The sequence below is a fragment of the Tenrec ecaudatus genome, chromosome 8 (genome assembly GCF_050624435.1).
Source record: "Tenrec ecaudatus isolate mTenEca1 chromosome 8, mTenEca1.hap1, whole genome shotgun sequence".
Taxonomy (NCBI): Eukaryota; Metazoa; Chordata; class Mammalia; order Afrosoricida; family Tenrecidae; genus Tenrec; species Tenrec ecaudatus.
This window is the reverse complement of record NC_134537.1, coordinates 154,525,181-154,547,545: the sequence shown is the minus strand read 5'-3', so window position 1 is coordinate 154,547,545 and position 22,365 is coordinate 154,525,181.

The following is a 22,365-nucleotide window of genomic DNA, read 5'->3' as shown; positions in this document are numbered from 1 at the left end:
ATATAACAAAAGTACATATTACAATTGTAATTTATAAAATATCATTTGAATAAATAAACAAAGGTAACAAACGGAGAGTTAAATATCATAAAGGTTTCACTCTTCATAAATTAATTATCACTCTTCAAAAATCAATTTCAACCAAAATGCAGTGGTGTTTTATTAGCCCAAATGTATACATTTTTAAGGAAATGAGAAACACTTAAGAAATTGTAGGACAAAGTGTGGATCTCAAATATATAAATCAATAGCTTTATAAAGATATAGATAGAAATATGACATCGAAGATATAGATATAAGTTTAAGCTATAGAAATAGATATATAAAATAATTCCCTTCTTTACAATTTACTCTAGGCCAGCATGAGCCAGAACTAATTTGCTAGCAATGAGTTTTAATAGATGTAAGGTGGGGGCAGTCATCATTTAGTGGAAAAATATTCCTCTGCTGTGTGGGAACTCTGTTGCGAGTAAGAGATGATGTGCTTCATGTGCAACATTCAGCCCACGTTCAGTGGAGGCTGGTGTGTTGACAGCACATTGAAGAGGCATCAGTAAAGCTTCAGGTGAAGACAAACTAGAAATACAACTCAGTTGTGATTGTTAGGTGCCCTCTGGCTGGTTCTGTACAACCGAAGGAAACATTGCTCTGTCCTGTCCCATCCTCACAATTGTTCTTATGCTTGAGCTCATCACGGCAGCCACTGGGCCAACCCCTTGAGCATCTTCAATTTTTATAAGCCCCACGACTTTACTAAGCATGATGTCCTTCTCCATGGACTTGTCTCTCCCAACAGCTTACTCAAAGTATATGGAACAAACTGTCACCATCTTACCTGTACAGCGCATTCTGGTATGACTGCACTACTTTCCAGCATGATTTGCTTGTTCTTTTGGCAGGCCACGGTACTTTCAATGTTAATTGTCAGCACCAGAATTAAAATGTATCCATTCTCCTTTGGTCTTCCTTACTCAATGTGCAGCTTCCACATAATTAAGAAGCTATTGAAAATAGCAAGGTTTGGGTCAAGTGCATCTTAGTCCTCCAAGTAACATCCTTATTTTCAATACTTTAATGAGGTCCAATGCAGCAGATTGACCAACTGTAATGTGCACTTTGATGTCCTGACTGCTGCTTCCATAGGCATTGATTGCGGGTCCAAGCAAGATGAACTTCTTGACAATTCCAATCTTTTCTCTGTTTATCACGATTTTACCTACTGGTCCAGTTACGAGGATTTTTGTTTTCTTTACATTAGATTGTGATCTAAACTGAAGGCTGCAACCCCTGTTCTTCTTGGCAAGTATTTTAAGTCCTCCTCACTTTCAGCGAGCAAGGTTGTGCCATTTGCATATAGCAGGTTTGTTAAACAATCCATCATCGAAACCTGATGCTGTATTCTTCTTCATGTAATACAGTTTCTTTGATTATTTGCTCAACATACAGACGGAATAAATACAGTGCAAAGATACGACACTGACACACATTTTTCTTGATTTTAAAGCATGCAGAATTCCCTTGTTCTATTCCTATCACTACCTCTTGGTCCAGATTCAACTCAGCATGAGCACACTGAGGGGTCTTCGCATTCTCATTCTTCTCAAGGATATCCATAGTTTGTTGAATTCCATACCATTGAATGGCTTAGTATAGTCAATAAAACATATTTTTATTAACAGTCATTTTCTTAGAACCTATCACAGTCCTTGAAAGTATTAGGTATTCAGCCACATTTATCATATAAATGAATGATTGGATAAGAGCAAAACATACCAGCATCGCGGCATTAGAACTTAAAAATAATCAATATTCAGGAAGTAGTGAAGCTGGAAAAAATGTAAATGCAGTTAGTCCAGATATCCAACTTCTCAAATAAGGAAACTAAGACCAGAAGAGTGAGATGCCTTGTTCTACAACTCATACCTTGTAAGGGACAAAAGGCCAAATCAAGGGAGATTTATAAATCCCTCTTGGAGCATCTTCTGTGACAGAACATTCAAGATGTAGCTAAATTGTGAGTCTACATATTTTCAAGAGAATACTTCATCTTAGCATTGTATATTTAGACAGTCCATGAACTTAAAAGGAGAGGAAATTTGAGGTAAACACAAACTAACTACCAATTGAAAATTATCTGACGAATTCTCTGAAGTGACCAATGTCATAGCCCAGTCCCAGGGAAAGTGGAGTTGCCCAGGTGGGTGACCAGGATTCCTTTTTATATGGCAAGGGATTAAAGGGGAGAGAAACAACTCCCCCACCAGAGAGAAAGAAGAGCCAGGTGCAGATCACATCTTTTTGCCTCAAAGACTCTGCACAGAAGCCTCTTAGACACACAGAACATCTGAGGCCAAACACATGAAGATGTGCAAGGCGCACGAGGTCCACATGTTAAAAGGACACGAGGACTCTCCTCCAGACCCCACAGAGAAAGAAAGCCTTCTCTTAGAGCTAACACACTGAATTTGGACTTCTAGATTTCTTATCTGTGAATGAATAAATTTTTTTTTATTAAAAAATCCATTTGTGGTGTTTTACTAATGCAACACTAGATAACTAAAACAGACACTTCAGAGTAAGCATGTGACCAGCTGTCTGGGGTCTATCAGTTAATTAAAATTGATCAGAAAATGGGGATGTTTGTAGAATCCTAAGCAACATAATAATCTCTCAAAGAAGTCATTTCTGTGCTGCTAGCCTCAGGAGTTTGCCAATTTAAATGTAGGAAATTCTGCATTTTAAGATCCATGTGTCCAAACCTGTCCTACAACCTCTAGATCAATATCATTTGGAGGAATGCAAATAAAAATATCTCCAGTGAGCTTCATAAATAAATAAATTTGAATTAAAAAAAAAGAAACGAGAGATATTCGGGGTAGATGAAGCTGGAATTTGTAGCAGTCTTTGCAGAATAACAAGTAATTCAAAGTTTCTGAAATAATGATCCAGATATGTATAACATATAAACATGTTTCAAAGAGTTTTAAGATCACTTATCTCATTAGGCATCTAGGATGTAAAATGTAAGGAATTTGACAATCCTTTGAGGAGACAAAAGGACTATGATATTTCTAAACTAACCTACAGAATATAAACAAGAGGCCCCAGAGTAAAGTTGATGGGTACTTCAGTCTGACAAACCTAGCTTCCTGGAAAATATAAACAACACAAGACAGAGGGCCAAGTGTAGACATTACGTTACCTGCCACAGCACTTCATTAGGATGAGTCCTAAGGACAGCTTAGACATCCCCATACTGGCAGCATTCTTTTACACTTTCCTAAACTGAAAAGAAAGCGCATGAGGCCCATGGGGAAGAAAGCTGCAAAGGAATGTGAGATAGTGCATAAACCTGGCAGGATGAGGCCACTGTACGAAAGTAAATAGAAGTCAAGGTCGATAGGGGATAAGGTATTGCCAGAAACTCTGAGCCCACTGATTCAGCTGGAAGGAGAGTTTAGGAAACCTGAATCCTCTTGTTCTATATCGTTAGACAACTCAAGCACCAGCATCTAGTCAATTCCCCCTCGGAGTGCCCTAACGCTTTGTACACCTTGGCACAGTTTCATCTTTCGCCTGGTGGTTTTATAATGGCGACTACTCAGCGAATTGACTTAAAGGTTTGCCATAGGCCAGGCCCTGTGTTGGACCACTTTGGATCCTCATGACCCAATGCGTGAGCCATGTCACCTTTTCGTTCTTTGACAACTTAACTCAAACAGATGAATCATCTAAGCACCTGTACCCCCCGTGTCTCTGCACTCGGACTTCTCCCTTTTAATATCACCTACTTAGATATGAATGGAATTATGTTTTGTTCACATTGAAATGACATTAAGCTTTCCTTTTTAAGTGCAATGCTCCCATGCATAGTTTGGCTCATTTACAATCAAAGTTCAATGCCTCTCTTTTGACAAAACCTCATTACAAAAGATGACTGCTCCTAGCAGTGACTAAAAGGCGTGGGTAGCCTTAAAAGAAGGTCATGGTCATGACTAACATTCACCTTTCCTTGCCTCCCTCATTCAAGATCTAGAAACTGGCCTTCTTAGTACAACCAAATAGAAGAAATTCATAGATAGAGGCCAAAGTCAAATGACAGAGAAATCTAATATTCATGTCCTGGTCACTTGGGTTATTTCGGTTTTTTTAAAACAATTACTATAGATATATAAGGTTATCATGTACTCATCAGTAAATCTACATATATTATAAAATTCTTCATTCAGTCCCTAAACAATCAATATGTGGGGAAATAAGCTACAAAGTTTGATTTAGTAGTCAATATGACATTATCTATAATCATAAGAGGGCAAAAAGTGGCTAGGGAGAAAAACAAGTGTTTAAAAAAGAATCAGGGAATCATAGCACATATGTAAATATGGTTCACAATAGAAAATCAATCCAGATAATTAACTATAAATATTTTAAAAAGAACACTCATATGATCACCCCAACTGATGTAGAAAAGTCATTTGATACAATCTAATGCCATTTCTTGATAAGAACTTTTACAAAACAGGAATAGAAGAGAAATTCCTCAACACAAAATCCAAATCCAACAGTGACTCTTATGAAGCATTCCTCTTGAGAACAGAAGCCATAGAAGAACGTCCTCCTCCACCACCCTCATTCAATATTTTACTGGAAGCACTAGTGAAGAAAAGAAAGGGAAAGAGTGGATATCTATATTTGTGAAGAGCAGGGAAAACACGGGCCATTCTTCTCTTGTGAGATGGAGTAATAGGCCAACTTCCTGCTCCACAGAAGCAAAAGCCAAGGATCACGTGGCTGAGAGACTGCGATCTGGCTAGTTCCTGACTGAGAGTCCAAAGACCAGAGACACGGTGGTAGTGGTGAGAAGAGGTGATGTGGTGGACCATTTCCTGTATCCTTACTGCTTGTTGATGCTGGCGCTTAGTGACCTATTAACAGCTCTAAAACACCTTCTTAACTGTGATCATTGTCTGTGAGCTGTGTGTGGCCATTGCCACGCATTGTCAAATTTGTCAAAAAGGCAAGTGTCCTGGGTGAAACAGTTAGTGTGTAAATAGGGGAAGAAAGAATGGAGTGTAGAGACATGTATGTCCCCTGCTTTGTGGCAACAGGGACCTAGAGAAGGTGAGTGATGGGCTCCCAGGCCAATTACTGCCCGTAGCTAATGCAAAAGCAAGACATGCCTGAATCAAAGAGGTAAACAGAAAACTTCAAGGGCAGCTTGAGAAGACAAAATAATGTATTCAAATGAAATATGCAAAGACATAGGGGTAGAAAACAAATGAAGAACACATAACATATATCAAGCTGAAAGAACGGAAGAAACATTTCAGGTGTCGAGTTGCAATCATGGAAGACTCTAAGGGAAAATATTGAACTCTATAGGAAACAAGAAAGGAAGATAGAATACACAGAGTCACCATCCACAAGATAGTTAAAATTCCATTTCAAGAGGTAGCATATGATCAAGAATCAATAGTACTGGTGGGGAGGGGAAGCTCAAGCCAGACTGAAGCATTAGTGAACAACAAAACCACAGGGATTGAGGGAATAGCAACTGAAACGTTTCAACAAGCTGATGAAGCACCAGAACCACTTGCCTGTGCAAAAATAACTGGAAAACTGGTACGTGGCCAATTGATGGAAAGAGATCCCTACAGATAGCAATTCCAAAGAAAGGAGAAGGAACAGAAGATGGAAATTCTGACAAACTGTCATGTGCAAGTAAAGTTTTATTTTTTCTGAAGATCATTCGGTCCTAATTGCAGCAGAACACTGACAGGTTGCTGCCAGAAGCTCAAGCAGGGTTACGAAGAGGATATAGAAAGTAGCATTGTATTCTGATGTCCAAGGGATCTTGGCTCAAAGCAGAGCTGTGCACACAGATGCTTACTTGTGTTGCATTGAGTCTGCAAAGGCACTGGAATGTGTGGATCATAAACTATGGATAGCATCGAGAAGAAATGAAATCTGTGGGAAACTGAGCACCTGGAAGGAAGTGTACATGGTCTGCTCCCTGCCCACAGGACCAAAGTTCTGGGCATGCCTTCCTTATGGAGAGGCACATTTCCACAGTCCAAGATATAGAAAGCGCCACAATGTACATATTCTCCACAGCACATCCACTCCCATTATTGCTAATATAAAGAAGCTTCCTACAGAAGCCTGGCTCCTCCCATATGCAGTTAAAGGATTCTTATCTCTATGAGCATCCCTTCCCTTTGTCCTTTACCTTAAGGAGTAGAGGTTTGCACCTTTTGTCCCTTGCATGCCTGGTACTCTCTTTGAAGTATTCTCTTTTAGGGCTTGGAATATTCACGATTAGTATATTGTCCATTTGTTTCATGTGTATATATAACCAGGGGCCTGCCTGCCTCAAGAGCTATATAAACCCACTGTTAAATCAACTTGAGATTTCTCTCCCCGTTCTGCTTCTTCTTCCAGCAATGGAGTCCAGTCCCCTGTGCTCAGCTGTCTGTATCCTTTGCTTCGTTAATTGGGCACATCTCTCTGCAGGATTGCCGGACTGTGGGAAGATTTCAGTGTCCTCACAGAGAACTGGGCATTTCTTCACACAGAACAGGGGAAGACTATGTGGTTTTCAATCAGGCAAGGTGTTTGTCAAGGTTGTACCCTCCCCCCACACCGATTCAATCTGTGTGCTCAGCAAATCATCCAGGAAGCTGGGCTCTTTGAAGAAGAAAGTGGCATCAGGTTCAGGGGAAAGTTTACTGACAAGCCGCTCAGAAGCTCTGGTGACACAGTGGGTGAGGCATCGGGCTGTGAAGGGAAACAGAGAAGGCTTTTCACTCCTGTCAATCATGACAGACTCGGGAACCCACAGGGGCAGTTCTACTCCGTCCTGTATGTGTCTGAATCTCTTCCATGGGAGTGACTGGAATTTTTGATAGGCAGATGGTACAAGCTTGCTTGCTGAAAGTGAGAAGCGCTTGAAGCGGTTGCTAATAAAGATTAAGGATTACAGTTTTGATCAAGGACTGCCATATGAATTGCGATTCAAAGTAAAGAAAATTAAAATCCGCACAATGGGATCCATAGGCAACACCATGATCGATGGGGAAAGATTGACCTTGTCAAGAATTTCATCTTGCTTGAATTCACAATCAATGCTCATGAGCAGCAGTCAAGAAGCAAACCACTTATCCCCCTGAGCAAATCGGCACATGAGACCTACTTCATGTGAAGAAGAAGACTGTCACTTGAAGACTAGGGTGCACCTAATCCGAGCCATCACCTTATATACACCTGAAAGTGGGATAATAAATAAGGAAGACTGAAGAAGAAGCAATACGTTTGAGTTACGGTGCTGATGGGCAATATTGAAAGTATGGTGAACCGCAAATGAACAAACAAATCTGTCGGGGAGAAGTACAGTCAGAATGCTCCTTAAGAGGGGGTGATGGCAAGACGTTGTCTTACACTTTGGACATGTTATCAGGAGTACCTGGAAAAGGATATCAGCAATAGATTACTCTTATATTTGTTTGCCTATATAGGTGTCTAGGTGTGCAAGTGTGTCTCTTGTGTGTGCGTGCAAGTGTAAGAGTGTACATACTCACGCAGCAGGTGCATGAGAGCACTTTTGCCCATTAACGCTGGGACTCAAAGCAACTGCCATTGAGTCATTTCTGACTCAGCTACTGGCTAGAGCTTTCACAGGGTCCTCATGTTACAGGGTGGAGAGCCCGGTCTTTTTCAGTCAAGGACCTGCTGGGTTTGAGTCACTGACGTCCCTTGTTCCCAGTTCAAACTTGCCTGACTATGCCACCAGACTCCTCAACAAACTACGACAGCCACTTATTTTAAAACCATTGTATTAGGACATCATTCAGACATCATAGAATTCGATACTTCAGTCATATCAAGAAGTCGTATCATTGCTACCACAATCCGTTTTAAAACATTTTCTTCTTGTGTTCCTGGTGATTAGCTCCCCAGGACACCCCAACCTCCCTAGCCATACCTCCCCACCCCAGGAAGCCTTAATCTATTGTTTCTATAGATTCATCCATCCTGTGTTTCATATACAGAAAAATCATATGAAAATATATAACACAGCACCAAGAATGCTACTGACAACAAAATAGAAGAGAAAAAGCCAAGTTTGAAAGAAATGAGAAAATATTACGCACTAGAGGAAACTCAAAATGTGTCAAAGGGAGCTCAAATGATAACATTTTAACCATTCAAATAACATGCTTCATTTTAATCTACTGCAATTGTCTCTCCCACAATCTCTGTCAGATAACCAGGCTATTCTCATCTCCCAATTATGATCAGTGGGAAAGCAGCAGAGACTTATTCTATGCACCGAGCCTGCACATGCATTTTGGGCTTCCACTGTCGTCCATAGCCTTCGGCAAACCAGAAGAATTTCATTATTTTAGCTCTGCCATCATTCCCTCCTTCGATTTGGATTGTATTATTTATAACCCTTGGATCACGCAGGCTTCTGTGCTTCATCCATGTGGGCTTAGATGACATCTCAGTTAGATGGCTGCTTGATTGAAAACCAACCTGTAAGGTCCCAGGTGCTACTCTGAACGGCAGCAAATCAAGGAGTCTATACATAGTTCCTCATGTAGGAACTTGAGATCCTGGTTCGATTGTACATATGTATGATTTCCTTTATTCTTCTGCTTTATTTTTCCTGAGCACTCACTTCCTGGAGTTAAGAGTCCTGGCGCTCCCTTTGTATTCTCCCTTCTCTTCCCACCACTTCCTTCCAGAGAAGAAGCCAAAGATGTTATGGAAAATGGTGCTTGCTTTTTAAGTTCTGCAACTTAGAGAAACTTGGGGCTCACTGGGTAGTGTAAAGGGTTAACATCCGCAGCTGCTCAGACAAAAGCTGGTACTTTAAATTCATCCAGATGCTCCTCAGAAGAAATGTCTGAAACATCAGCCATCAAAAACGCTCTGCAACAGAATCCCACTGTGATGCATGAGGCTGACTCCACTGGAGTGAGGAGATGAGGTTACCTGACTTCACTGGCCCAGGTATAAAGATTCTGTAACCATACCTTATCCATCATGAAACACGCATATTGAGAAACTTCTATCTGATGCAAATACTGCCCTGAAGACATTATAGTTTCTGGGTACTTTTAATTAAGAATCCAGTTTCTAATAATGATATTATGACTCAGCAGCTGCTGCAAACAGAAAGGGAGAAAGACTGGCAATAAATTGCTCCAAGCTGATCACAGAGAGTAAAATCATTATTAATGGGAAAACATTGAATTTTGTTTCCTGTTAAGCCTGCAACATTAAGCATTTCTCTAATGTTTCTCTCTGTGGTAGTAAATTGACTGAAAATTGCTATTTTTAATAGGAAATGTGATGAACCATTCAAGGATAGCTCCAGCTCCTCAGCTCAATTTCCCTTTCACTGTGTATTTGCTAATTTAACACTCCAGGACATAGAAGGAAGCCAATCATGAACTCCCCCTCACTCAAGCTTTCCCAGGCAAAATTCACTCAAGAGTCCCAGCTCAGTAAATCATCGCTCAATGTCACATCTTTAAAAGTTTTGATTTAACCGTACATTAGGCCTAGAAAATGATATTGATGTTCATTGTATGTCTCAGCTCATTAATTATAAACATGAAATGTTTCCCCCCCAAAAAACTTCCTCATGGTGCTGTGTTATCTCTCTTTCCTGAAAGGTAATACCTCCCTGAACAACATCTGTCAGTGCAATCTAATTCTTTAGCTTTTTAAATCCCTTTAAGTTATAAAAGGGTCTTAATTCAGGTATGTGAAACTTCATTCTTAATTAAAAATCTTCTTCTCCCCTCTCTCCAGCACAGGGTGGAGCGGTGGCGTGAAGTGTGGAGTGTCTTTTGCAGTGGGCAGTGTGGGTGGAGGTAATGGGTTGATCTAACTTCTAGAAATTCTGCCATATTGGTTCCTTTTCTAGAAAAGAGCTTCTCATTTGTTAAGAAGGAACAAGACAAGAACTATGCATCCTCCTAATTGGTTTGAGATAGTATGCCTCTGCCTCTCCTAGCTCTTGCTACTTCTCACGCTACCGTGTATCCCTCCCATGCCTCTTGAGTAGCATTTGAAGGAGATAAAGATGTGAGTGAGCTTTGCAGAAGTCTCTTCACATTGCCTTAATGTAGACGATCCTGTTCTTGTTCTTCTACTCCCGTCCTCCACTTGCTCCCGTCTAAGAGAGTCCACCCCTTGACTTCTTGCTGCTAGAGTCCCATTCCCAGAAGGGCATTTTCTATAATCTCCAAGGTCTTAGGGATTTTCATATTCCTTCCTGGAAAATATTGTGAGAATGAAAACTATTTCCCCTCTACCATCTTATTCAGCCTCACGTTCTTTCTCCACTTCTTGTTTTGGTTTCTTATGGAACACAAGGGGTACTAAGCAAGTTCACTGTCAAAGCACACATCCAAGGAAGAGCAGTGTGATAGGTAGGTTTATTGTGCCAACCTGGTCAATAAGAATGTATGAGATTAACAAGGTTGCAGTTTGATTGGAGGGCAAACAGATAAATGGCTTGGTGAGCCCTACCTCTCTCTCTCTTGCTCTCTGGTGACCAGAAGAGCTTGTTCTCTGCCTTAACTCATGAGCTACACTACCTGTGGGACTGCCAACCTGTGGATTATGTTGCTAGAGCTTGAGGTTCCTTCAAGACCTGCTTAGCCATGCGGCTGATGTATACATTGCTTGAGCTTGGGACTATAGGACCTTGTTGTATTGCTGATTATGGTGACCTGCCCTGCTGTTTGCTGTCTGTGACCAGACTGCCTGCATTGCCTTATGGAAGACTCAGCTGTCTGCTTCCTTGACTTTGGAGGCACTGGCCCTCCTGAGTTGAAGAACGTCTAATATATTAAATGTTTCATGGAAGTGAGTTGAACTGAGCCCTCTGTACTGCTGTGTGGGCTAATTAGCTGTTAAATTCCTTTGTGATATATCTATCTATATCTATCTATCTATCTAAAATCATAAGTGTCCTGGTTTGTTTCCCTAGAGAACCCCATCTAACATAGGAAGTAATTGGTACCTCCCCATTTTACAATGCTTTTTAATGCCATTCTTTTGGCATTAATTCCCTCATTGGGCTGTAGAAAGGGAAGCACTTTCTCTAAGAAATTAAAAACAAAACAAAAACTGCCATAAAGTTATTTCTGACTCATAAAGACCAATAAGACAGATTACAATGACCTCCTTTGGGTTTCTGAGACTTCAAATCTTTATGGAAACTGATAACTTCATCTTTCTCCATCAAAGAAACTGGTAGATTCAAACTTCTGGCCTTGTGGTTAGCAGCTAAATGTGTAATCTCTTTTTGTTGTTCTCGTTCTTGGTTCAACCCTTATATTCACCTGGAAGCAGGAATGTTGCTGTGCATCATGATTGTAAGATCTAATGTCTTTCATTCATCCTGTAGGCAGATGGTGGGCCTTAACTGATGACAGCGCAAACTATTAACTTTGACTCCAAAGGAATTCCTTGGGCAATGTGGATGACCTGTCAGGTGAGACACAAGAATGTGAGATTTACTCATAAAAACTCAATGAAAATAGAAGTCGGTAGTTACAAGTCCGAGAAATCTACCACTGCACAAAAGGAATGGGGAAAAGGTAACAAGTAGGAATGTAGGAGAAAGTGTGTGTGTGTGTGTGTGTGTGTGTGTGTATGCCAATTGGAACAACTTCTTAAAGTTAGTGCATGTTGCAGTCTTAACTGATCATTTTTAAAGTTTTCTAGGGCATTCTTTCAGAAAAGTGAAAAAGTCTTATCACAAGAAATGATATGGGGCATGACTAGTGACCACTTAGAGACCTTTGGGAAACTGTGTGACAAGAGATGGAGGGCCAGGTCAGAAACTAGGTGAAAGGGCATCTAGCCGGTATTAATGGATGCTGAGACAGCAAAGTTAGTAGGCTGCAAACTGGCCTTATGATACTTGGTGAATGGTCTCTTGCCCTCATTTTTTACCTTAACCATAAATCTGGTAACACAGAGAATAATCAATTGATAGGATCTTGTGATCTCATATATCCTGGTGCCTGGCTGCTAAGAAAACTCCTGGTTAAAAAAAGAGAAACATGAGTATGTAATTGCTGTTACCCCTATCCTACCCCTGACCACACAGGTGTATTTTATCTAATTGAACCGCTCTTACTGAGACACAGCGTCCTTTATCAGTCCAGCTAGCTTCTGTTATTGGATTCTACTTTCCTACTAGGGTTGCCATCTTTTATATTCCTGGTTTTTAAACTCATTATTTCTAATTTGTCAGAGTTCTACCCATTGCATATTCTACTGCACCTCACTTACGCAGACCCATGACACCACAGTTGCCCCATGCCCTCTCCAAGAATGATATGTAAGAGACTCACAAATCCCAATGGCTTCTGTTTGGTTTTCAAATTTGTCCTCATATGCTCCTAGTTGTACTTTGTGTACAGTACTTTTTTGTTTTTTTCATCTGGAGATCTACTCATCAATCTTCCCTTCCTGGACAAATTGAGTGGGAGCCCCAGGACTTACTCTCAGATTCTTCCACTTTCCTCCCAACCTCTCACATAATTGGTTTCTTCTGATATGTGGTGATAAATAATTCAGAAGTTTTCCTGTGCTGCATCCAGCACAGTGTTTGAACAGTATGTTTCTCTGCATCAAGAGACAAGTCTCTAACTTAGCTTATGGAATGGTTTTCCTTAAGTATTGGACGCCCTGATACATTAATACATTAATACTCATGCTCATTAGTCCAAAAATGACCTAAGAGAGTATACAAACCAAAACAACTTATGTATACTACATGCCACTATCCAAGGAGACCTTATAATACTAACTCCAAAGCAAATGTCCATCTGTACTGAATTAGATGACCTCTTTCAGCCCCAGGTTCTATCATAGTAAAATAGTATATATTTTATTCATTTTCTTCCAAAAACATTTACAAACAAGTTCTTTGACCTTGAGAAGCTCACCTTGTATGCAGGTAAATAAAACATCTCCCCCAATAGTTCCAATAAAGAAGGTAGGATCGCAATGTTGGCAAGCAGGGAGGGAATAGTTGATTCTGGCTAACACCTGAAGGCTACACAGAAGAAGGTACATTGCAGTTAGAACATGATGGTATGCCTCTTCCCACCAAATAGCAAGTAGCCTAATAGTTAGGGAAGACTTAGTGAAGACTAAGAAAAGGAAGTGAAGTTCATAGTGTGCTTAGAGAGGAGTCTAGGTATATGGGCAGAAAACAGCAAAAACATTTTTTTAAGATTTAAAAATAATAATTTAGAAGAGACATCTTGAATATTAGACTTGATTTGCACATTTAATTATATGAATAAAACGGTCACTGGGGATTGTTGGAGATGGAAAATTATAACCACATCTGGTTTTAAGATTTTCAAATGTGTTAACTTCACATGTATTGTCACAAAAATCTCATACAACAATCACTGCCATTATCCCTACCATACAAATGAGGAAATTATAATTCTAAGGTATGAAGTTACTTGTCATGGTTCACGTACGTCTTCAATGGCTTGTTTTTGTTGTATGGTGTCATTGAGTCAGTTGCAAATCATAGCGACCTTATGTCCAACAGAAGGGACCCCCGTCCAGGCCTGTGGCACCCTCACAATTGTTCTTATTTGGGGGATCATCAATGCAATCACTTTGTCAATCCATCCTGCTGAAGGTCTTCCACTTTGTCACTGCCCTGCTGTGCCGATGTCTAAGGTGGCTCAAACTTGGGCAGTTTTAATCACAGAATCCACTGTATTTACTCAATAGACACCCAACTTTCAGGACCATGTTAGTGGGTACTTGGGTTTCCTAAATGGTTAGATATAGATAGCAGGGCTACAGAGTTTTAGTTGATGGGAAATTAAATTCCAGGCACATTGGAGATGTGTAGACTGAGAATGCTTTCTGGATCTAGAGAGCCTAACGGTTGGAAAGATGCTCTGAGTTCTTTCTAAACAGCCTCTGCTAAGGGCAATGAATCCCAATGAAGTCAATTAAAAGTGACATGATGCTTCCCTGGAGCAAGGAATGACTTTCACCATGATGATCAAAGAAAGTTTATTTAAGTTAAGCATAATGCATTTATTTATCAGTCTTACTACTGTCTTCCTATGGAGTGCTGACCTGACTCCAAATTAGTCTTTTATTGCAGACCAGCCTTTAGACTCCTTCTGCCTTTGGCTAGAGCCTGTTATTACATACAATTTGAATTTATACCATAACTATATCTAAGAGGTACTCTGTTCCCATCAGTACTTAACCCCATCAGTAAACAATGAGATCAGCCATCTAATATACCATAGACCCTTGACTAGTATTAATATGTGATCTGTAATTCATAAATCAGAATAACTATATATTATGGAATCTACCTACATGACTTGATTAATTTGAGGGATCTTAGAGAAGAAGTCCTAGTCTAACAGCCCCTCTTCTGCTTTGTTAACTGAGAAATTGGCTTTTCACATATTACAATGACTCTCAGGACATAATTAAAACCAGGCCATAATAACAAAACCTCCCCATGTGCAGAGGGAGGATTTGAATTACGTTGTTCTTAAGACCCCTCTGATCGACATTCATAGGAGATTGGCTCGATTTGGAACATAGCATGGGAAACTTCCATCATAAACTTGCTGTTGAAAACAATGGAGATTATGGTGAACGATTAACAGGACTTTGGCAGCTCCTCCATTTGACACTGGAGCCCACTGTAGCAACAAACCGAAGCACAGAATTTTACTTCACACAGAGCTAAGAGGGGGCTTCATGAGGTTCAATCAAGGCCTAAAATCGGACCTCCAAGATTATACTAGCAAACTCCACTCACTGCCATCAAGTTAATTTTAACTCATAATCATCTTATAGAACAGAGTAGAATGACGTTGTGGATTTCCAAGTCTTAATTCCTCATGGGAGTAAAAAGTATCATCTTTGTCTTGCTGAACGGCAGGTGAATTCAAACTGTTGATATCAAGATTAGCAATCCAGTGCATACACCACTATGCCACAGGGCTTCGTTGCATCAGAAGTAAGAGCAATTTCTGCTTCCCAATATTGTCAAGAACACTGGAGTATGCAACTTATAATTAGGTGAGACAAGGAAAAAAATATAGAGCTCCTACATGTTGGTAACTGTTATGCACTTGACAATGTGCTGAAACATTGACAGTGCAAACCCACCAAAGTTGGCTGGGACTATAGGCCAGTCATGTGCTCCTTCAAGGTCACATCCTTAAGAATGCTATGGTGCAGCGTGACTCTGCACAGGTTCGCTAGGTGTCAGAATTGACTTCATGGCCACCACTCCCACTATGCACCACGTGATAAAAATGAAGGCAGAGTCCAGCTAAAATCATTGTCATGTCATAGGTCAGACCAGGATCACAGTGACTAGATTAAGATGTACCCTATGAGGGAAATGCAACCTTGCTTGGAGTGGGGAGAACATGACGCACTTATTGGTAAATATGGAAGACGACAGCCTTCAGTAGGACCCACATCTCAATTTAAAGGAAACAACAATCCTCACAACTAGACCAAGAGACAACATTATGATAAATGGTGTGTGTGTGTGTGTGTGTGTGTGTGTGTGTGAAGTGCTCACAGATTTTATCTTACTTGGCTACACAATCAACTCCCTTGGAAGTAGTAGTTAACAAATCAAATGATGTATTGCAATGAGAAATTACATTTTGCAAAGTACTTCTTGAATATATTAAAAAGCAAATATGTCACTTTGGAGACTAAAGTGTGTTGACCCAAATCATGTTATTTTGAGTCACCTCATAGGTATGTGAAGTCTGGATAATGAATAGGATTAGAGAAAAATGGGTTCATTTTTTTATGATGCTGGTGAAAACGATGGAATATACCACAGACTTCTAGAAAAGTCAACTCAAGGGTGGCAACACTTGGTCTGAGTTACTTTGGACATGTTATCTAGAATGACGACGAAATCATGGAGAAGGACATCATGCTTGGTTAAGTAGAGGGCGAGGACAAAGGGAAAGATCCTCAACGAGATGGATCAATTGACTCAGTAACCTCAAAGATGATCTTACTCGTCAAATAAATTGTGAGAATGGCCTGGAGGGAGAAACAGTTTGTTCTATTGGGGAGAGGATTCCTGAGTCAGAAGCTACTTCACAGAACTTACTTACAATATGGAGGAAATAAACTTCATGTAACTAGCCTAACCAGTTACTAAACAAAGAAACAAACAATAAGTACAGGGAAAGGGGCATCACATACACAACATTGTGCAAGATGTTTATCCTTCACTAAAAAATAAAATTAAAATCACTCAAAGAAACATGAAATTATGATCTGTACAATGGAAAAAAGTAGGCAATATAAATTTTCTTTGGACTTAGCAAATTCTTCAATGCAGCTATTATAAACAGATATTCTCACAATGTTCCTTTATAGAGAGAAAAAAAATCTATCATAAATTATTAAGAACTGCCAATAAAAATTGTTGGAGTTGAAAGGAGCAATTAGTGAGTTCTAACCTAAACCCAGACATGTAAAGAGGTTAGAGGGTGTCACTCACATACAGTAAGAGAACATGTTTTTTCAAGAGGCTGAAAATCAACAACCAGTCTTAGCCTTATCACAGAATTAGGGTCATGAGGAATATTCAAGGACCGTAAAAAGGTGTAACCTTATGCAAGATGGTGACACACACATACCCTAAGAATGCAGAGGAGGAGAAAAAGAATAAGGAGAGGGAGAAATATTTGGATAATAAATGCCTGATAATTTTTCAAAAGTAATGACAGATATGAAACTACAGATCCGAGAAGCTCAAAGAACTTCAAGCAGAAAAAAAATCATTAAACAATACATTGACATACCGTATCTAAACTATAAAAAGCCAGAATTCCAAAACAAAAACTCTCTACCACTGAGTCCGTCCATTGGGGCCCATAGTGATACAATACAGGATTTCCAAGGGCTACCACTCCTGACTGATTTGAATTCTGAAGAGGACAGGAACAGGGACATCATTGTTGATGTCAGATGGATCCTGACCGAAAGCAGATAATGCCAGAAAGATATGTACTTGGGTTTCATTGACCATTCCAGGGGATTTTACTGTGTGGATCACAACAAACTATGCATCTTTTTGAGGAAGAATGGAGATTTCAGAACACTTCATTGTGCCCTTGCAGAACTCATACATGGATCAAGAGGAAGTTGTGCAAACAGATAACAGGAATACTGCATGGTTTCAAATCAGGAAAGATGCGCAACAGGGTTGTACTTTCTCACCATTCTTATTGAATCAGAATGCTGAGCAAAAATCAGACAAGTGGATTATATGAAGAAGAATGCACCATCAGGATTACCCGATTAACAGCCTTTGGTATGAATATGATACAACCTTAGTTGCTGAAAGAACAGAGGTCTGGAAGCTCTTGCTGATGAAGAGCAAGGCTTGCAGCCTTCGGTATGGATTACAACCCAACGTAAAGAAGACCCAAACCCTCACAACAAATATGTAACATTATGGTAAATGGAGAAAGGTTGGATTTGTCAAGAACTCCTCTTGTGGAGCATTGATCCACAATTAACGAGCATGGAAGCCGCAAGAGAAGATAAAATGATGCAATGAACGATCAAATCTAGAGATTTGAGATCTCCACTTGAGATCAAATGTGAGATACAACACTCCAGAACCAGGGAAATTATCAGGGAGCAAGAAGTGCATTATCCATAATAAATGGGTAAATTTTCCAGAAGGATACTACAATAATTACCAGGCATGTGCTTAACAACATTTTAATAATAGCTACACTTTAGGATGAGAGTAGAACCGTTCAATGGGGTTTCTGAAGCTGTAAATCTTTACAGAAGCAGACTACATCATCTTTCCCTGGTAGAGTGGCTGGTGGCTTTGAACCACTGACTTCAGTTAGCAGCCCAACACTTAAACTACTGAACCATTTAATATAATTGATGTGTTCCTTTGTTTAACAAATATTTCTTAAGCATCTACTATGTTTGACGTGCTCTTCTAGGCAGTGGGAATGGATTTGTAGACCAAGAGAAACGTTCATGCCCTCAAGGAATCACCTTCTAACTGAAGTTCTCATTTGTAGTCTGAAATGTCACGATACTTGCTTGTTGGTTGGCTCTAACAGACTCTGTAATTTATAGATTCTGGCAGCCTAATTTCTGCTCTATGTTTGGTTTCTAGAAGAGAACCTGAAACATAAAAATTGCCCAACAAATATTTGAAATAATGAGTAAATGGAAACTTAACAAAAGTCAATATGTCAGTCTTCTTCAATTCTATCCATGGACCATCTAGTTCTTTCCTTTCCCTTATCACAGAGTCAATTGTAAATGTGTTAGTAGTTTATTTTTTGCACTATTTTAACTTTGTAATTTGGGTAAAGGATTAAATAGCAAAGCAATTCTACATTCCACCATTTAGACATATTTTCTTTCATGCTATTCATTGCATTCAATCTCACTTCCTCCTGGTGTTTTCATTTGCATTCCTCTGTCTGTCCTAGCTGTCTCTGAATTCTGAACTTTGATCTTGGGCAGGTATTTGGACCAGCAAGGGTTGGTTGGTCAAGCAGCGTATACTTCCTTAGTCTGGTGCTACTTAAAGTAGGACCCACAGAACAGCAGCAAGAGCACCACCTGGGACCAGGTTACAAACACCGATTCTCAGACACCTCCCCAGAACTGCAAATCTGAATCTGCATGTAGGGAGATCCCCAGGGGGAAATGTAAAATACTCTGCACTCTGTTTATGGCTGTTGTTGCTGAGTCGATTCTGACTCAGGGGCCCCCATGTCTACTGAACAGAACGACTCCATATGGTTGTCAGCCTAGGGACTTTGTTTGTTTGTTTAGTTTTTTAATTGGAATTGTTACATGCATTGAATTTAATCTGTCCTTGCCCTTTCCATGGATAATTTTAGGTGATTGGAAAAATTGTTTAAATGTATTTGGGACTTTTTCTTTGACATTCTGATTTCTATTTTGCTTTATTAATGATAAGTTATATTAAACAAATTAAAGCTTATAAACTTTTGGAAGGTGATCCCCCAAGTCTTTCTTCTGTGCTGCCCCTTGGGATGGGTTTGAACCAAGAACGCTTAGGCTAGTAGTACAGCATGGAACTGTTTGTACCCCCAGGCGACTTACATACCTGCCGGCCGTGCCAGGTACAGCTCTAGTGATGGAAACTGTTAGGAGCGCCATGGCAGAGGACAGGGGGCAACTCAAACACACAGGAGAGAGAGCGTGCACTCCGAGTCTGTAACAATTATCATAAAACAACAACAAACAATGCAAAGGTTTATTCTGTCACATGGCTATTAATCAGAATAGACTCAGTGGTATACCAGACAACAATATTCCTAAATGACTAACTGACTCAGTCTCCCCTCCTCTCTCACTGCACCTGAGCCCACTGCCATTGACTCTGAGGCCCTCCCACACCCATCGCTGAGAGCCTTCCAAGAGCTAGGGATTTCTCTACACGGGAATTCCTTTGTGAGGTCCAGGTCCCAGTTTCCTGGACATAGCTATCCTTTCACTGTTTCATTCTCAACCATCAACAGGCCTTCATCTCAAACGTTTCGTCCTGTCTACAGGGCCACTTGTATGAGAGGCATAGGATAACGCCCCCCTCTGGCAGGAGAAAGAGATTGTTCTCTGCATGCTCTCTGCACATAAGCCTTCTGTATCTCAGAACTGCGGCTGCATTTCACCCCTTCTCCTGTGGTGGAGCCCTGGCTGACTCCTGCTGCTGTTGTTTTCCATGAGACAGGTCCTTGGATTCTTCTGCAATGCGGTAGAAGTCATTTCCCTGCTGCCTGAGCTTGCCCAGCTCGCGATTTGACTAAATTCCCCTGGACTCTCAGAACGGCTCATGGCGAAGCAGTGCCCCTGGGGATGCACCTTGAAATAGGTGCAGCAAATTACATGCCTTTGACTTAGTAATTGCCAAGGAAAATCAGCATTTAAAAGATGGTGTTTTATTTTTGTTTTTAGCTCTTGAGTTACAGTATCTGTATTCATAGACCTTAGCTCCAGGGATTCCCAAAGGGGTTTATGTTCCCCTACCTGATAGAACATCGAGTCAATGTATCTCACATCACAGCTCTGAACTAAAAGAATAAGATTCTAACGTTTTGTTTTCCTAAGTGCAAACTCTACACTCTCAACTTCAAAATGTGAAATTAACTCTTCTCTTACAAGGCAGAAGTTAGGAATACTACACTTCAAGCTAAAATAGTACAAAGAATGAAAATACAATACTTGCCTTCCCGAATCTTAATGGAAGTACCAGGGGGGTTGAGATCTGATAGGCTTGCGCTTTGCAGTCTACCAACTCTGTGACCTTGAGCGTGCTACTTAATCTTTCTGAGCCAAGCACCTCAGTGCAGGACTACTGTAACACTTCCAGAATTGCCTCTGGGACATTCAGTAACAAATAGCCCCATCTATTGTTTCAATTATTAGTGATAATGGTCTTTAGTGACAGTACTAGTGGTGGTGGCAGTTGGGGGAACAGCGGTAGCATATTAAAATATTATGTTTGCTCATTCAGACAACTGCTGTGACTTTGGGGGTTACATTGATTTTAAAGCTAAATGATTCCAAGTACATACACAATGCACATGGATAACCAGTCAACAGGGAATCGCAATGAGGAAAGTTCTGAACCGTGACTCTGCTTGTAGGTCTGGAAAAAGGACAATTATTTATTTGCTCAGAAGGCCATGTTGTTGTCAATAGTAAATAGGTGACAATACTGATTGAGGTGACCCCTGTGTGAACATTTCCTATTTTGTGTCTGGGCCTGTGGTGGTGGGGCCAGAGGTAGGCAGGTAGAACATGACCTTGGCTGAAATGGTGGCCTCGATAGAATCCCAAGATTTTAGCCAACACAAAAATTTGATTGAAATTCAGAATTAGAATCTCTGGGGTGAAAAGTCTGAATTTTTGTCGCCTCACACAATTCCTATATGCACATTAAATTTTAGTACCTCTGGTCAAAGAGCTTTCCCGTGTATCTCCATCCCAACAGTATTAATCATGTGAGAAGAAAGAGACTTTATTCACAAATAATTGAATGTGAAAACATGGCCCTAAAGGAGTTCCCAAGTCACTTCCTTCTTATGAGACCTCACCTCTCTCCATTCTGACGGCACACCCTGGATGAGCGGCGTTCAGACTGCTCTTGACAGACAGGCGTATCCTATTCAGAACTGCACACTGTGTTTGCTTTTCCTTTCTGTGAAGTTCCAGTTACTTTTTATAGCAATAAAATGTTTGTAAAAATCATTGACACCAGAGAAGGTAACTGATTTACTATTTCAAAGGCAGAATTTCAGTCACCACAGGATATTCGATCAGTTAGTGAATCAGTATTTACTAAACACCAGCAACAGGCAGATGGCTAGGGAAGCACATTTTCCAATCCCTGCATCCATAAATTGTACTGTCCAGTATAGCACAAGAAATACAAAAAGTATAAAAATAGTAAGGGGAATTAACTGACAACAGGAATAATAACAATTACTATTTCCTGAGTGCCTACTGTAACCCAGGTATTACACTAGACATTTGCATAAATTACACACGATCATTATAGCATCTCCTTCTTTCCCTACCTGTTTGCTTTTATGATAGGAGGAGATACTGAGGCTCAAAGAAGTTAAGAGGTTTATCCCAGGTCATACAGACAATAAATGGAAAGAAGGAGATGGAAACACACAGCTATCAAGTTATAAATTCATTACTTTGGGGAATTTAGAGAACTGAGAAAGGATTGTCAACAACTCAACTCAGTTTTAAAGTAATCTCCTTCAAAACCAGAGAGAGGTAAAGTTGGCTATGCATCTTTTTAAAACATCTATAGACATTTGAAACAAAGCCATATGCATATAGTGTTGCATTCATTTATGCAAACCCCCCCCCCCCACTGCTAGAGACAGCGAGGTGAACCGGGTCCTTCCTGCCTCCTTATTCTTCCCTTTCCTCTCCTTCCCACTCCATGACTCTCCTCTCCTCCACCATCCACCCCTCCCCTTCCTCTCTCCTCCCATCCCCTTACCCCTTCCCTCTCCTCAGCCTCCTCTTTCCTTCTGTCTCTATCTCTACCACTTAAAGATCCTCAAAAAAGAATTCATTTTCAATATCTTTAGGTGCTATGCAGTCAATTCTGACTCATATCAACCCTATGTACAACGAACCTTTATTGAATCCACTGTATCAGTCCATCTTGTTGAAGGTTGTACTCTTTTTCAAAGACCTGCTACGTAAACAGGCATGATATCCTTCTCCAGAGACTGACCCCTTCTGATA